Here is a 16,256-nt window from a genome sequence, read left to right as displayed (position 1 = left end):
GTCTTCTTTTCACTCCTTTGGCAACACCACAACACATTTGCTACTCATTCATGCATCACCGAAAAAATCCCCTAAATGTTCCATCAGTCCATTCAACATGTTTCCACTTTTGATAGTTTTCTAATTTCCTGTTTTAGCTAGGTAAAAAAAAGCATCATTTCTTTGTTTTCGTGGATACAACTCACGGGTGGTCTCCTCCTCTTCTTCCTTGTCTTCTTTCCTTGAGCTTGGTTAAAACAACAGTGACACTATTCTTCCGTGCTTGTTTCCAAAGGCATAAGATCATATGCCTCTCGACCACTCAGTACTAATGAAAAATGCCCTCTTTGTTGCTCCAGTAAATCACAGGAACAATGAGCCAGAGAATATATATATCCGCCTCCTTGTGTGTACTTTTTAAGTGATCTCATAAATCCTGAGTGTTATTGGTCGCTGGCAGTCTGAACATGGCAGGGCTGATTTGTGTGCTGTGAGTTGGTACGAAGGGATCTTTCAAAGTTTGTAGAAAGGAGCAGCTGAGTACTGTCCTGTCCTCTGTTCAAATCTTAGAGGTCAATCTTTATTTTGAGAGCCAGCTTTCATTGGGTAGAGAGGGCTCTGAAAGATAAACAGCAGTTGTAGAGTGCTGGCTCGCAGTGTGTGATCAGGACTTTATCAGAGATGGAGCCGTGGGCAGCTTACAGTTGTGTCAAATCATAAAGACTTGAAGAATGTGCCTGTAGCCGGGGTGCAGCAGCAGCAGCTGATGAACGCTGGTGAAATACGATGACGCTGATGAAAAGGAATTAATTACTTTGAATTGCAGCCAGTTGCTTGAAAGACTGGACATGTGTTGTTTACTTCATGAGTTTGTCGTGTGTTTAAATGAAGTATTTTTGGATTGTTTTATGCCTGATAATGATCTGTTGGCTTAAAATACAATTTTGCACAGTACACTGAGAACATTTGTGTATTTTTTTCTCAACGTTACAATTTTGTGTTTCTCAATAATTTGCTTATTCTACTCTCATTCCCTCTGGCTTCTCGGCTGTCATCATATTGCACAAGTTTAAAAACATTGCGCATTTTCAATACTAACATCTTATATTGATCTTAAAATGTTTCACATTTTGAGCAGATTTTTTTTCTTAAAAGCTGATTGTTTAATGGGAGCTAAGTATTAACAGCCAAGTGCTCATTTCACACTCCTGAACTCATACTCATAAACAATTTGTCTATTCTACATCATGGATAAGATTACTGATGGGGCCTACCAGACACAGGAGGCTCAGAGGCCCAAAGTGTCAGGGCCCCCCCTGGGATTCACCCACAAAATGTCACTCATATTACATGTGTGGACAACAAAGAGATACAAAAAGATCATGAAGAGATGCAAAGGAACTGCAATGAGACATAAATAACTAAAGAAAGGGCAAAACAAACACAAAAAGACACACAATGACTACACAGAGAAAGAAAACAATCAAAAAAAGATACAAAATGAACTCAAACATACACAAAATAACCACAAAAATGAAAAACAACAACCAAGAATGGACACAAAATAACTAGTGAAGTGGCTAAGCAACCAGAAGAGACACAGAACAATAATAAAGATACAAAAATACCTAAAATAACCCACACAAACTGATCTCAAACAGACATGAAAATAACTACTAAAGGGGCAAAATGATAAGACGACACACAAAACAACCAAAAAAGAGACACATTTTCTTTAAAAAACACACAAAATGACCTCAAAGAAGCACAAAATAACTACAAAAAGAGATAAAACAACCAAAAAAGATACACAAAATGACTAAAATAGAAAACAAGAAACACAAATTACTACGAAAAGACACAAAATAACAACAAAAATGGACCAAAAGAGACATGAAATAACTACAAAAGGGATAATGTAACAAAATAGAGACACAAAATAACTGTAAAGCACAAATTACTAAAAAGAGGCGAAAAACAACCATCAACAGACACAAAATGGCTAGAAAGAAACACAAAACATTAAAAGAAACATAAAATGACTACAAAGGCATACAAAATAACTAAAACACTGACAAAACAATCAAAAAGAGTCAAAAAATGACTTCAAAGAGACACAGAATAACTACAGAGGGGGCAACACAACCAAAAAGAGACACAAAATAACAACAAAAAATGGACAAAACAACTATAAAGAGACACAAAATAACTACAAAAAATGGACAAAACAACTAAAAAGAGACACAAAATAACTACAAAAAATGGACAAAACAACTATAAAGAGACACAAAATAACTACAAAGAGATTCAAAATGGGCAAAAAAGACACAAAATGAGCAAAGAAAGACACAAAACAACCAAAAAGACACACTAAATGCTTTAAAGAGACACAAAATGTTTTAAAATGACCTCAAAGATACACAAAATAAAAAACAAAAATGACCTAGAAATTCCCCACAAAACCTCTGTCTGACGTCAAAGATGCATAAAACAACTACAAAGAGACACAAAATGAAAACAAAAAGGGGCAAAACAACAAAAAAAGAGGCACAAAATGACACAAACAATGACTATGAAGAGACACAAGATGACAACAACAAAATAAAGCAGCAGAGTCACCACAAAGTCTGTGTGTTCTCAGTCTCTTATGTAGGAAAGGTGTAGGTTTCTTTTTACTTCAAGTAGGTACAGCAGCTGCCCTTTAAAAAGGACGTACTGTTGCATGTAGTATGCACATAATCAGGACATGCTACTTCCTCATAACATTACGCCCTGAACTTTGACCCTCCTGCTTTTACATCCGTTACTATGGAGATAATACAAACAAAACACAGTTCACGGAGCTCAACAGATTCACTTAAACAATTAATGTTCCTTTTATTACTAATGGACTGGTCATCAGTTACGTGAACGCACTGTCATCCATCACTGCAGCTTCTAACAGCTGTCAATTAGCTGTCATCTGTCAATGTGACTCATCTTCCACTGCTGCCTACAGTTACACAAGTCTTCCAGCAGGGGGCGTGAGAAACCCACTTTGCAGAGTCACCCTATGGTGTCTTTCTGAGATGATTTCTTTTGGACCTTTTGACGTCTTCTGTCACAAACATGAGGTCAGAGTTCACAAGGAAAAAAATATACTGAATGCTTCGACACAATTTCCTGTGTTGCTCCTCATTCTATGAGACAGACGGAGAGAGAGTGATAACTGTGTGTGTGTGTGTGTGTGTGTGTGTGTGTTTACAGGCAGCCTGTGGATGGATTATGTGTGTCAGCACCTGCTGGGCGGTGACTCTACAGCTGCAGCTACAAAACACCTGCTTCTGCCTGCTGAGTCTGTTACAAAATAAAAATGAGTTGGAGAGATTTTTTTTAAAACACACACCACCTCAACCGCCATGATAACCTTTTCATCAGACATCCAAATAACTTTAAGCCTAATATTCATCAATGAAGGACCTATAGTCTGCTCTCATCCTGGAACCTACTTGCACTCAAAAACAAAACCTAGCATTAATCCCTCAGTGGAAACAAAGGGTTTTTTTACATTAATTTCACAGATAAGAAACAATAAACTGTGAAGACAGTAAAGCCTCCACAAAAATAACATTTTAAGTCTTGTGTGTGATTTATCCTGGCTTCATATGAACAGGGGAAATCTCCGCTAGTTGCTAGGCTAATTTATACAATGTAAAATGCCATAACCTTGTGTTAATAATGTTAGCATGTTCTATTTGTTTGCAAAATCTGTTTAGTATAAGACAGTTGTTTTGTCAGTGAATCATCTGAGTTGTAATGGAGCCGAATTTTGTAACGTTACCTTTGTTAAATTTTGCTGTTGTCCCTGGTTTCATATGAGTAAAGGAAAAGTTCGCTAGCCACTTGGCTAATTTATACAATGTAAAATGCCATAGGCTTGTGCTAATAACATTAGCATGTTGTATTTGTGGGGAAAATGTGTCCAGATAAAGACAAGTGTTTGTCTGTGAATGCTGTGAGTTATAGTGAAGCTGATTTGTGTACTTGTGTTTGAAATTGTCGCCATTAAGCCATGTTTAATGTGTGTTTAATGTCTTTAGTGTGTACCTGCACCTTTAAAAAATCCTTAGACTGAAACATGTATCTACTTTCACAATTTCATAGAGTCATGTAATTCAGTTCTTTTGGGTGATTCACTTTGCCTGCTTTTCAGTGGTGTTCAGACCCTAATTTCTTGTATGAGGCCTTGTGATGGCTAACTTGGGACTCATCATCATGGTAGATGATCTGGTGTAATTATAATCTTTGCATGGACACCTGTTGCACACACCATAAACGGCTGTGATCGCTGTATGGGGCTCAGTAATGAACAGGGAGTCTCAACTGTACCTTAAAATAGAGAAAACATTTTAAATATAGAAAAGCGCTGAGGTCTTGCCACAAGCTGTATTCAGACAGTCTGACATCTGGCTGTGTTCAGATATTCTTCTTGCTAAGAGTCAGATAAAAAGATAGCACTCTGATATAAAGCTACAGTTCACTGACTGAATACAGAAGGAAATTTGTGAGATTTTGAGGTGCTGGCAGGTGGAATTTTTACCCTCAGCCAAAGTCAGATTCACTACTTTCCACTAATTTCAGCCTCTGTGCTTAGCTCTGATAAAAACATGTTCTCATCACAGATTGTGAAATACCAACGCTTTCTGATGCCCTTCTATGTGTGATACTGATGCCAAAAGCATCCTTTAGCGTGTGTGTGTGATACACAGCTGTCTCCATGTTGTACAGAGGCATTGCCTCACTGCAGTGGTCGCAGGTTCGAGTCCGGCCTGCGACCCTTTGCTGCGTGTCAGTCCCCGCTCTCTTTCTCTGTCTCCCCATTTCATACACTGTCCTATCCATTAAAGGCAAAAGCCCAGAAAAATAATCCAGAAATTTTTTTTTTGTTTGTTTTTTTTTTGTTTTTTTTAAAAGACATTTTTTAAAAATGTCTTTTAAAAAAAACAAAAAAAAAACCAACATGTAACATGGTTAATATTGTGAGATGAGGCAACAAAAGTAGGCCTACTTGGCTAGATTAAAAAAACAAAACAAAAACCCCCCACCTCTCAGCCCTTCCATGCGCAAATAGGGAAAGTTTGAGGCAGAGAGGGCAAACCTCTCTGCCCTTCCATGCGCATGAGAGCAGCAGCAAAGACCCCCCGGGAACAGAACAGAGCAGCATCAATGACAAACAGAAATGACACTGATAAGTCAGACACAGCATGAAAAGGAGGAGCTGGGTGGAGGCGGGCTGCAAAGCAGCTTGCAGAGGAAGCAGCAACAGTAGGCAGGCCAGAGCAGTTTAAATAGGGTTAATTTAGGGTATTATTTTGCTACTTCCACCCATCTTATAATAGTGTATTGTGATCAAACATCTAACTTACTACACCTACAGTCCTCCTAACTCCCTAAAATCATTTCTTTTCAGCAGTGTTTAAGGAAATGACTCATTTGACTTATGTGCTGCTGAAAACATTCACAATTTGATCAAAGGATGCCAGATCCCATTCTGTTGTCTACATTATACCCTCTCTGTCTCCCCCTCTTGTTTTATGTTCCCTGTGTTGTCTTTCATATTCACCATCTCCATCCCTCGTCTCAATAACCCCCCTCCTGTGCTCTCCCTTTCTCTTTATGATGGATCCCTCAGATCCTTCACTTCTAAAGATGCGTTTGTTCCCCCTCTTTTGCCTTCAAAGATGTGGTCTGCGTCAGACAGGGGCCTGGAAACGTCCTGCATGTGTGATTCACTGAGCAGTGAGGCTGATCAAAATGACAGAGATTTGGCGAGGCCACATCAGGCGACGTCGCCAGATGCATCAGCTTATCCAAGGTTGGATAGGGTTCACACACCCATGGAACATGGCTTGATCTCCAAAGAGCAGTCGAAACATTCAATTGAGAGGTCATTTGGAAATATTTTGTTCTTTGAGGCTTTTGTTTCTTGTTTCAGAGGGGATTACAGTGGATAAGAAATGAGACCAAACGGATATAATGTTAGAGTTGGTGAGGTTTAGTTTGTGATGTGGTGGCATTACAAATCCACTAGGATGCCTGTGCCTTCTTACATTTGGTAATAATTAAATTGTTGAATTGTAAAACTGACAGAAATCCCAGATACCACGGGAAATCTGATTTTCCTCTCCAGTGCCTCATGTACCAAACTATCTGACATACTAATACAATTACAGAGACCTGATAGTCCGAAGCAGGAGAGTAAAACCCATCTGGTCTTTGATTTAACGACCAGAGCCTTTTTCCTGTTGGGCTAAATTTGTTCTGTTGCTCCAAATTGGACATCTGTAAAAGTCTAGCTGTCCAGATGACACACAGACAGGGATGTGCTGTCTCTAACCAGTGACTAATGTTGGTGTCTTGATATCAGATGAGGCCATTGTCTGGAAACATAAATGTGAATTAAGCCTGCAGGACAGCCTGGCAGGTGTATAAAGATGAAGCTGTATATCATGAAGACTGGGCAGAGGATGCATCTGAGGCAGACGGTGCATTTGGTAACATATAAAGTAGGATAAACATTCATCAGATCCACCTGTTACATATGTGACAGTTTACTGCTGCGCATGCAGCTAAGGCACAGGCCATACTTTTTTGTCTTGGCACCATTCACTCCACTGAGAATTATCCAGAGTATCAAATAACAACACTGATAAGTACAAAAGCAAAAACTTAATTTTGGAGGAAGGAAACAAGATTTTATAAGTAAAAAAGAATTGAACAGGACAGCTAAGACCCTTCATGTCCAATCACCTTGGATCACCCCTTAAGCTTACTTCCTGTCACTGGATTCCTGTTTCACCCTGAGGCCCTCCTTCGCTGGGCCATAACTTCTCCTCCTGACAGAATAGCTTTCGCTAATAGTAATGTGATCAGTCAGTGCACAGAGGGGACTGAGGCTCCCCATGTCCTGAGTGAGACATCATATCACACACATTCGCCATCACTTCTCTTTCACTGAGTCAACAAGGCGCAACCATGCCGACTGTCACCAAGGAGAAGACTTTGGTGCAAGAAAACAGATGGGGTTGTTTTTGTATGGTGACCTAGAAAAGCTTTGTGTGTCATTACTGATGGTTAGCCAGGGACAAACACGGGGATGTCCGACAGCGACTAAGGATTTGCAATGATGCAGTCATGACGGACGCAGTGGTGTCCCCAGAAATTTTTCATAAGGGTAGCCAGAAGGGCCCACCACCAAAACCAAAAGCCATAACTGAATTTTTAGGGAGTGGATAATGCAGTTTCTGAATTTGGAGTGTGTGCATTTGTCTGTGGACTGAACGTTTTGATGCTTACACAGTATTTATTCAGCACCTATACCTGCTTTATTCTTGAAATGACACAAAAATCTGACTTGACAGAATGGGACCTTTAATGTGTTATGTATCTGTACATACATGTTTTGGTGATTCACGTTCTTCATAAAGGCTGGTTGTCCTTTTTCTCAATAAGACAAATATACAGTTTAAATTTAAAGGATTACATTGATTGTAAAGAAAGTTTAGGGGAGACTGGTGGGCACCCCTGGAACCAGGGTTTTCCACACATTCTTTATGTCAGTCAGGAAAACTTAAGTAAAGAAAACCTCTCCTCTGGCCTAGGCAAAAAGGCTCTTCCACACACCTATGCAGAAAGCTTAAAGGTTCATTCTCACCACCGCGATGCGGAAATGCGGGACGGATTTGCGGAATATTCACGCAGCGCTTTTCCGCGTTTAAACCATACACACAGGCACGGTTCGGACGCGGTGCGGAATTTCGCGTTGTTGTGTTACAATACCGCACAGTGTGAAGGGGTGTGGACGCGAGTAGCAGCAGCAGCGAGCTAGCAAGCTAACGTTTAACAAGCGTCAACATCAACTTTCTTTAGCACTTACCACTCTTACCGCAGCCACCAAGCTGGACAATGGACTGTCCTTTAATTCATTGTTCATAAAATCATCCTGTCTTTTATCAAAAAGGACGGGGTGCTGTGAAACGAGGTTTATCAACCTTTCTCCCATACTGTCCTGCCTGACTGGATTTCGGACTCTCCCAGGTCTGTGCGACTATAAACAAACAAATTCCTTGGCCCAGCTGTGTAGTTTCGCCGGCGAATTCCGCGGGGGGTCAAAGTCTGGGCGGAAACTTTTTTCACCGCACAAAAGTTCCACCCCGGTGTGCAAACTTCCATAAGAACCCATGAAATCAACTTTTATATTTTTCTGCGAGAATAATCCGCACCTATATTCGCCCTCAGTGAGAATGGACTTTAAGGCAGAGAGAGTGCACACCTGTCTGCCCTTCCATGTGCAAATGAGGAAAGTTTGAGGCAGAGACAGCAAACCTCCCTGCCCTTCCATGCGCCTGCATGGAAAGCCTATGGCAGGGAGAGCAGCAGTAAAGACCCCACTGGAACAGAACAGAGCAGAAATGACATTGATAAGTCAGACACAGCATGAAAAGGAGGAGCTGGGGTGGAGGCGGGTTGTGAGCTGAGCTTGACATCGTGTCCTGCCTGAACTAATGCTATGCTCAATTTGTGGTGGCTCACCACGGTTACAATATCTGCCGCCACATTTTGATTTTTTACTTTAGAGCTGGACGGCTAATTAGGAGCACTGTTGGAGTATATTGTTCGGTATCATTGTTCCACATTCTCACAGTACAGCGTTACTCTGGGCACAGATGGAGCAGCAGAACGTAACATAACTGTTCATTGCGCTGGGTCTAAAGGTGGTGGGTATGGTGGCCAGGTGGCACCATAATAAGAATTTAGACGTATGTTGCTACACTTATGCTTGGAGGAATAGTTTGACATCTTGGAAAATAATCTTGTTCACCTTCTTGCCAAGATTAAGATAAGGAGCTCAATGCTACTCTCATGTCTGTAGGTACATATAGAGCCTAGCTCTGTCCAGAAGCAACAAAATACGCACCTCCAAAGCTCACTAATAAGTATTTACATCTCATTTGTTACAAAACCAAAGCTTACAGCATTGTTTGATTTTACAGGGGTTATGTGCGGGACTATTTAACACAGTTTGTTAATAAGTGAGCTTAAGAGGTGCTGGTAGGTAGATTTTGATACCCTTGGACAAAGCCAGGCTGTTTCCCCCTGTTATCAGTCTTTATTCTAAGTTATGCTAACCAGCTGCAGGGGGCTGCTTCATATTCATCATAGGAGAACTTGAAGAGAGTAGTTTGTATTAATCATACCTGTCAGCTAAATATGAAGCAAAGGCCAGCAGAAAAAAAAATCAGCCTACCAACACCTTCAAAGCTCACTAATTTGACAGTCTTTATGCTAAGCTAAGATAAGCTAACTGCCTCCTGGCTGTCGTTACGTATTTATCAAACAGTTATGGGAGTGCTTATGTGGAGATAAAACACATGTCCGGTCATCTTTGCCAGGAAAGGCACAGTACTGGGGAGATGCCCATTAAACTTTAAACTCGGAAATAATTTGTTGCCATGGTAACTCAGAATTAATAAATGAACTGTGCTCGGCAGCCTGTGGGGGAAGGGGGGGGGGGGGGTCGTGCAGTGTAATGCAAGATTTTTGCATGATTCTTGAATTTTCTTCCTTAGCGGAGGCTCAGCTGTGTGTACATCAATTTGTTTGTCTTGCAAGATAGTGAAAAATATGAGAGGAAGTGACAGTGACAGACCAACTCTTCAGACAGGAGTCAGATTTGACAGATGCTTCATCATATTGTATCATATCACGAGGCATCGGCTGCTCCTCCAAATGCCTACAACCTGTGTTTTTTCCACAGATGTCAGCAATAAGAGAAGTAACCATAAAACTGGAGATAATGCAGGAGCAGAAAACACTCTGTGTCTTCTCTACTTGACTTTTAAGTATAATTTGATGTGAAAAATGGCCGTGGGTGCATTTCAAATGTCATTTGAATAAAATGCAAAGGCTTTTGCCCCGCAAATGTGTTTTAATGAGCTGCTACATTTTTAAAATTAAACCTTATTACTAGGCACCACTTCCTCATCTCAGCGCTCATGTTAAAAAATGAGAGTTTTGAAGAGCTGGTTGAAACTGATTATTAATATCTTAACGGATGAGGTTAAAACTAAAAGGGATGTTTTTATAGTTTCTTAAACAGCAACAGCCTTCTTATAAGCTCATCTTTATTTCCACAGCAGCTTTCTGAGAACAGCTTCTGCCTCGTTCTTCTTCTCTTTCTTCTTCTGCTTTATCACACAGAGTATTTATCTCTCCTGTTTTGCCCTCTCTGTGCTGCTCCCATTGTGAACACTAACACAGCGACGTGCACTCACTGGTTGGGATAACAACAGCCTTGTGGCTCCGTCGTGAGGAGCCGGCGTGGAGACAGCGAAGGGGTTGCTAGGCGACGGCAGCCGGGCAATTCCCTGGACAGGTGGGTGGGGTCGGGAGCCGGTGATGGAGGCCACACCTGCTGCCTGCCAGGCGCACACACACACACACACATTCCTAATTCACTCAGAAGCACAACCTTTACATCAACCCCTCTGTCGCTACCTGTTGCACACACACTTGCACTCTTGATTTGACCTCTTTTGCTGCTCTTTCGTGGAAACATGACCCGGAGCAAACTGTACCTCCACAGGTTCAAATAAAAGAGCAGTGAGCCGCATAACTGAAAAGAACACAACCTTTACACAGAGTTCAATCTTAAATGCCTGGCAAAACAAAAAAGTTTTTGTGTCTGTGTCCAACTGTAGCAGTATTAACCAATTAAATAATTTTGTTATTCATTTTCAGACTTGCTGAATGATGTAAAAACATAAACCTTTTAAGGGTTTAAGTCCTTTTCCCTCTTAATAAACTGTTGCAGTTGTAATTGATTACATTAAAAATGTTCCATGTAGTTTCGGTTGTTCTAGGGTCGCAATATTATATATATATATACATATTATAATGTTTGTTGTGAAAATGGCCCATTCCTTTTGGCCACCTGACGAATGTAAGTCCAGTACTCACTCTCCATTTAGCATCTGTTGTAGAATAAAGAGACTCAAAACAAAGGATATGGACATTTGAGGGTTTACTCGCAAGAAAGCCGTCTTCTGTTCCTCTTTTAGAGAAAAAGCCAAGTTTAACTCGTTCATTGTAGCGGCCAAAGCTGTTTCAAACAACTGGTGTTCATCCGTAGCCATCTTGCAATGTTTACCGACTGATTCCAGACTTCCTCGTCGCAGTGCTGTCGCCATCTGTTTAGCTCGCCTCTGGCCCGCCTATATCAGATACACCGATGTGATTGGTGCAGCTCGGTTTCATGGGCATAGGTAATGAGCATCATTACTGATTGCCAGAGTGACTCGCTGAGCAAATTCAAATTGTGCTCTCGCGAGAACTCTGGATTTCCAGGGTACTGAACTCCTTGAATTGAAAACAACTTCAACTTGTAGCAGAAACACACCCCACGTCATCTTTTTTCCCATTGTCCAATCAGATGATTTCAGGTCTTCTGTGGTGGTCACGACAACAACTTCACAGTTGGTAAACAATGGAGGAGAACCTGGTGGTAGCAGTTGCTTAATACCCAGAGCTGTACGGCCCAGCGATAGACAGCAGGTTGTCAAACTGGCCCCTGAGTCATCCTAAAATATGCCTGGAAACAGCCATCATCGAGGCGAAGCTCTGTTGTCCCAAACCATTGGCGCTATTTGGCTCTTGTCAGCTTTCTTTTGGCCAATTCAGCATGTTGAATCAGTGTTGGAGACAACAGGACCCACTGATGACTCTAATTACCCTGATTAGCGTTTCACCCTGATGAACAAGAAGAGAAACGGAGGTAAAGCAAGGAAACAAAGGACCAATGAGCTATTTAGCAGAAACAGTTCATAATTGTTTGTGTTATTGTTCGCTAGCCCACGGCAAATATCATTTGTTCTTTCAACATCGGGTTGTGTTGTTAATGTGCTAACTGTCTAATTAGCATCTTGAATACATCCTGTCTGTCTTTTGGTTTCTGTTTTTGAATGACGAATGCGGAATATTGCCACCTGCTGGTATGGACAACACATTCTCACTCCGATCTCGTCACATATCAACGTTTGGTCATGAACTTTCCATGTCCAGATACGACGTGGAAGGTACCCTGGGTGTGTTGGTTGTTGATGTTCTGGGACGATGTGTCAAGTCCTGCCTGTTACATGCATTGACTTCTTTCAAGATATACTTCGTTTTTTTACAGGAAATTTATCGTTTACATACAGTCTCTTTCAAAATAAACGAACTACATCAGTACAACACCACAAATTGATGTTTTTTTTTCTTCAATCACAGAAGCATGTGGTTGGGTTTAGGAAAAGGACCGGGCTTGGCTTTATAATCATATGGAACGTGAACACTGCTCTCCTGGGTGAAAGTCCATTGTTTGTTGAACACATCCACCACCTCTCCCACCTGTCCAACTTGGACTTTCACTGCCTTAACTTTTGTTCTTGTCTCGCCGCATTTCCCCCTGATGCCACTGAGTGCCATTAAACTATAACAGCAACGGGCCGCGTATCATGCCGACGTTAAAGAAGGACTTTTTTCGTAAGTGTCTGACGCCACAAGTCACTGCCCAAGTGCCAGATTATGACGAGTTTGGAGTGAGACCTGGTTGTTAGGATAGTTTTGGAAACTCATGTCACTACCAGCGAATGTATTTGCATAAAAATCTGACATTGCAGAATTGTGGCAAATTTACATCGCTGTCGGTATAAACAGTTTTGTTTCAAAATAGTCCCAGGCTAATATTTTGCATTTTTGTGTAATTTATCTGTCACGTCTCCAGTGTGTAAAGGCCTTTAAAAAACTTAAATTCTGGGCTGTAAACCAAAACAATGAGCTAAAAGACGCTAAAACACTATGGAGGCAGAACTATGGGGGCAATCAATGTATCTCTATGGGTACCATTCCACGTCATCGTCTGACCTATCATTGACATAACAAATATTGATTATAGCAGCTTTAAAGAAGAACACGACATTAAAACCACGCTGGGAGTCAGTAATCTGATCGATTATGGGAATAGGATGTATTTAGTCAAACTGAATTTGTTGCTTTTGAGAGGCTTTTGTACAACAAGCTAATCCCTGTGAAAATCCCATATAATCCTATTTAGGAGAGTGTTGCATTCGCTTGCCTCGTTTGGAGACAGAAGCAGCATGAGGGATTGCTGTTGGATTTTGTGGCAGCACATGGTGCCTCTTGCTTGTCTTCCAGACTAGTGTCTTCTGAATCTGTAATATTTTTGTGGCATTTTGTTGTTCATGAACTGATTATTCCCTCGATAAAATCTTTTAGTGTTCTTGTACATCTGTATATGATACATTTCCAAACCATCTCTCCTATTTGTCTGCCCGATTCGGTCTCTCCTAACCTGCCGCGCCTCTTCACTGTTTCTCTGTAAATACACTCCTCTTCCCCACCTCTGAGCTCTGCCGGGCAAGAGGTCCCACAGGAGCAGCTTTTATATGAGTTATAGTGAAACCTGAGTGGGGGGACACGGTCAGCTATTTGCACAGTAAATCTATTTGTGTGATTCATATAATAGCAGGTGAGCAACACTTAGCCTTGTTTGTCTGCGCCGACCCTCACTGGCAAACTGAACTCACGCAAACATCCACATCCACACAAACAAGCAGACGACATAACAAAACTAAGATCAGAAATAATAACTTGGGGGTTCCATAGTAAGTGAGGAGCTCTGAGGAAATTAGTCACAGATTAGTTTTGTCTCTGACAAGGGGCTTTGGAGAGAAAACTCATTAGAAAGTACAGTATATTCTTTTGGTATTTACCTTGGTGATTGTCCCAGCAAAAGAAAAATGTCACTTCATATTAAATTTGCCACATCCCTTGGAGCAAGCGGAATTTATTATCACATTTCTGCATAAGCGGATGCACCGCGCTGTCGCAAATTAAATGAAGGCTCATAATGATATACATAATAAAACAGAGAACCTTTATTAGATGGGGATTGTTAGTTTTCCTCGTAATGTTTGGCTGACTCTAATATGGACAGTAGACAATATGTCCTCAGCTGCACTTGAATCCCACCTGGTTTGGAGTTATCATGGATGAAGAGGACAGAGAACAAAGCCCTTCAAAAGTCCGTTTTAATTTGGAGAACAAAGCTCATTCTAGGAGGCAAATTTATGCTTCATGGTAGGAAATACAATTTTGTAACAGAGAATAGACCAAGTGTGCAGCAGATATACAACATCAAAACCAATAACAGACTCTAGTGGATTCTTATACTACAAGGAAGAACATTTTATTGCAGTGGGTTCATGAAAACGTAGCGACTGTCAAACGCTGTCAGACAGAGTGTTGGATTTAGTGCCATTAGAATGCCTTACAAGCATGGGCATAGAAGTATGGTGCAGATATGCAAGGGCCATGCCCCCCCTCACTATTTAGATCATTTGTATTTGTATTAGTTTATCCAAAGTGACATCACCCATTGGTTTGTGATCACTCATTTTGAAGCCTTGAGTTCTGCATTTTAGCCATCACCATCATAGTTTTTGTAGCCAGAAATGACCATATTTGGGTGAGAGGGTGGATCTGACTAAAGCAGAATTTATAATTGTGTGTCGGCTCTATGCAGAGCCTACGCCGTAGCTGTAGCCTGCACATGTGGCCTACGCCATTGTGTGCATTTATACTTGTGCGGTGGGGTGTCTGTGTCACTCTGCAGTTACACCTCCAAAACACTAGTTGGCGGCGGAGGTTTCTGTGAAGTTTAGCTGATTCAAAACACACATTAAACACACATTAAACATGGCTTAATAGAGACAGTTTCAAACAAAAGTACACAAATCAGCTTCACTATAACTCGCAGCATTCACAGACAAACACTTGTCTTTATCTGGACACATTTTCCCCACAAATACAACATGCTAATGTTATTAGCACAAGCCTATGGCATTTTACATTGCATAAATTAGCCTAGTGGCTAGCAGACTTTTCCTCTACTCATATGAAGTCAGGGACAACAGCAACATTTAACAAAGGTAACCTTACAAAAATTCGGCTCCATTACAACTCACAAGGTTCACTGACAAAACAATTGTCTTATACTAAACACGTTTTCCAAACACATACAACATGCTAACGTTATTAGCACAAGCCTATGTCGTTTTACATTGTATAAATTAGCCTAGCAACTAGCAGAGATTTCCTCTGCTCATATGAAGCCAGGATAAATCACACACAAGACATAAAATGTTATTTTTGTGGAGGCTTTATTGTCTTCACAATTTATTGTTTCTTATCTGTGAAATTAAAGTAAATAAAAGCTTTGTGTCCACTGAGGGAAATGGTTTCAGCTTACAGAAATACACAGGAGGTCTGCATCACCGTGACATTGAGTAACATTTCTGGGGAGGTGCACGTCAGGCTACGGTGCAGGGTACGGCATTAATTCAACACAGAAGTATAAATCCCACTTAAGAAGCTAAGGACACTGTCGGCAGACAGCCTGTCACTCAAAGGGGCCTCACCCTTAATTATGCGTAACTTACAGCCTTAAGAAAATGTAAACAGGTGAGTTATATAAAAATTCAACCTTGTAAAGATGTAATGAATGTTGAAATTAGCTCCAGAGACCAGGCTATAAACATGCTGTAGTATGGCATTTTAACATGGGGGTCTAAGGGGATTTTCTCACTCTTGGAGCCAGCCTCAAGTGGTCATTAGAGGAACTGCAGTTTGTGGGACTTCTGTGTTGGCTTCATTTTTCAGCCCCAGAGGCTGCAGCTTGGTCCCCCCTGTAAGAGCCACAGTGTGTGAATATTCATTCATTCATCTTCATCCTCTTGAGGGTCATGGGAGGGCTGGAGCCTATCCCAGCTGACATTGGATGAGAGGCAGTGTACACCCTGGACAGGTCGCCAGACTATCGCAGGGCTGACACATAGAGACAAACAACCATTCACGCTCACATTCACACCTATGGACAATTTAGAGTTATCAATTAACCTAGTCCCCAATCTTGGACTGTGGGAGGAAGCCAGAGTGAACCGGCTGACACGCTGACACGGGGAGAACATGCAAACTCCGCACAGAAGGGCTCCCACACCCGGGATCGAACCGGCAACCCTCTTGCTGTGAGGCGACAGTGCTAACCACCACACCACTGTGTCGCCCTGTGTGAATATTATATAAGTTAATTTAAATATCATACAAATTTCCAGACATTATATAAAATTGAGATAATGTATGAAAACGTAAATGAACTAAAATGCATGTAGGTGAAATTT

Source organism: Epinephelus lanceolatus, chromosome 23 (assembly GCF_041903045.1).
Source record: "Epinephelus lanceolatus isolate andai-2023 chromosome 23, ASM4190304v1, whole genome shotgun sequence".
NCBI classification, from domain to species: Eukaryota; Metazoa; Chordata; class Actinopteri; order Perciformes; family Serranidae; genus Epinephelus; species Epinephelus lanceolatus.
Note: the sequence above shows the minus strand (reverse complement) of the source record.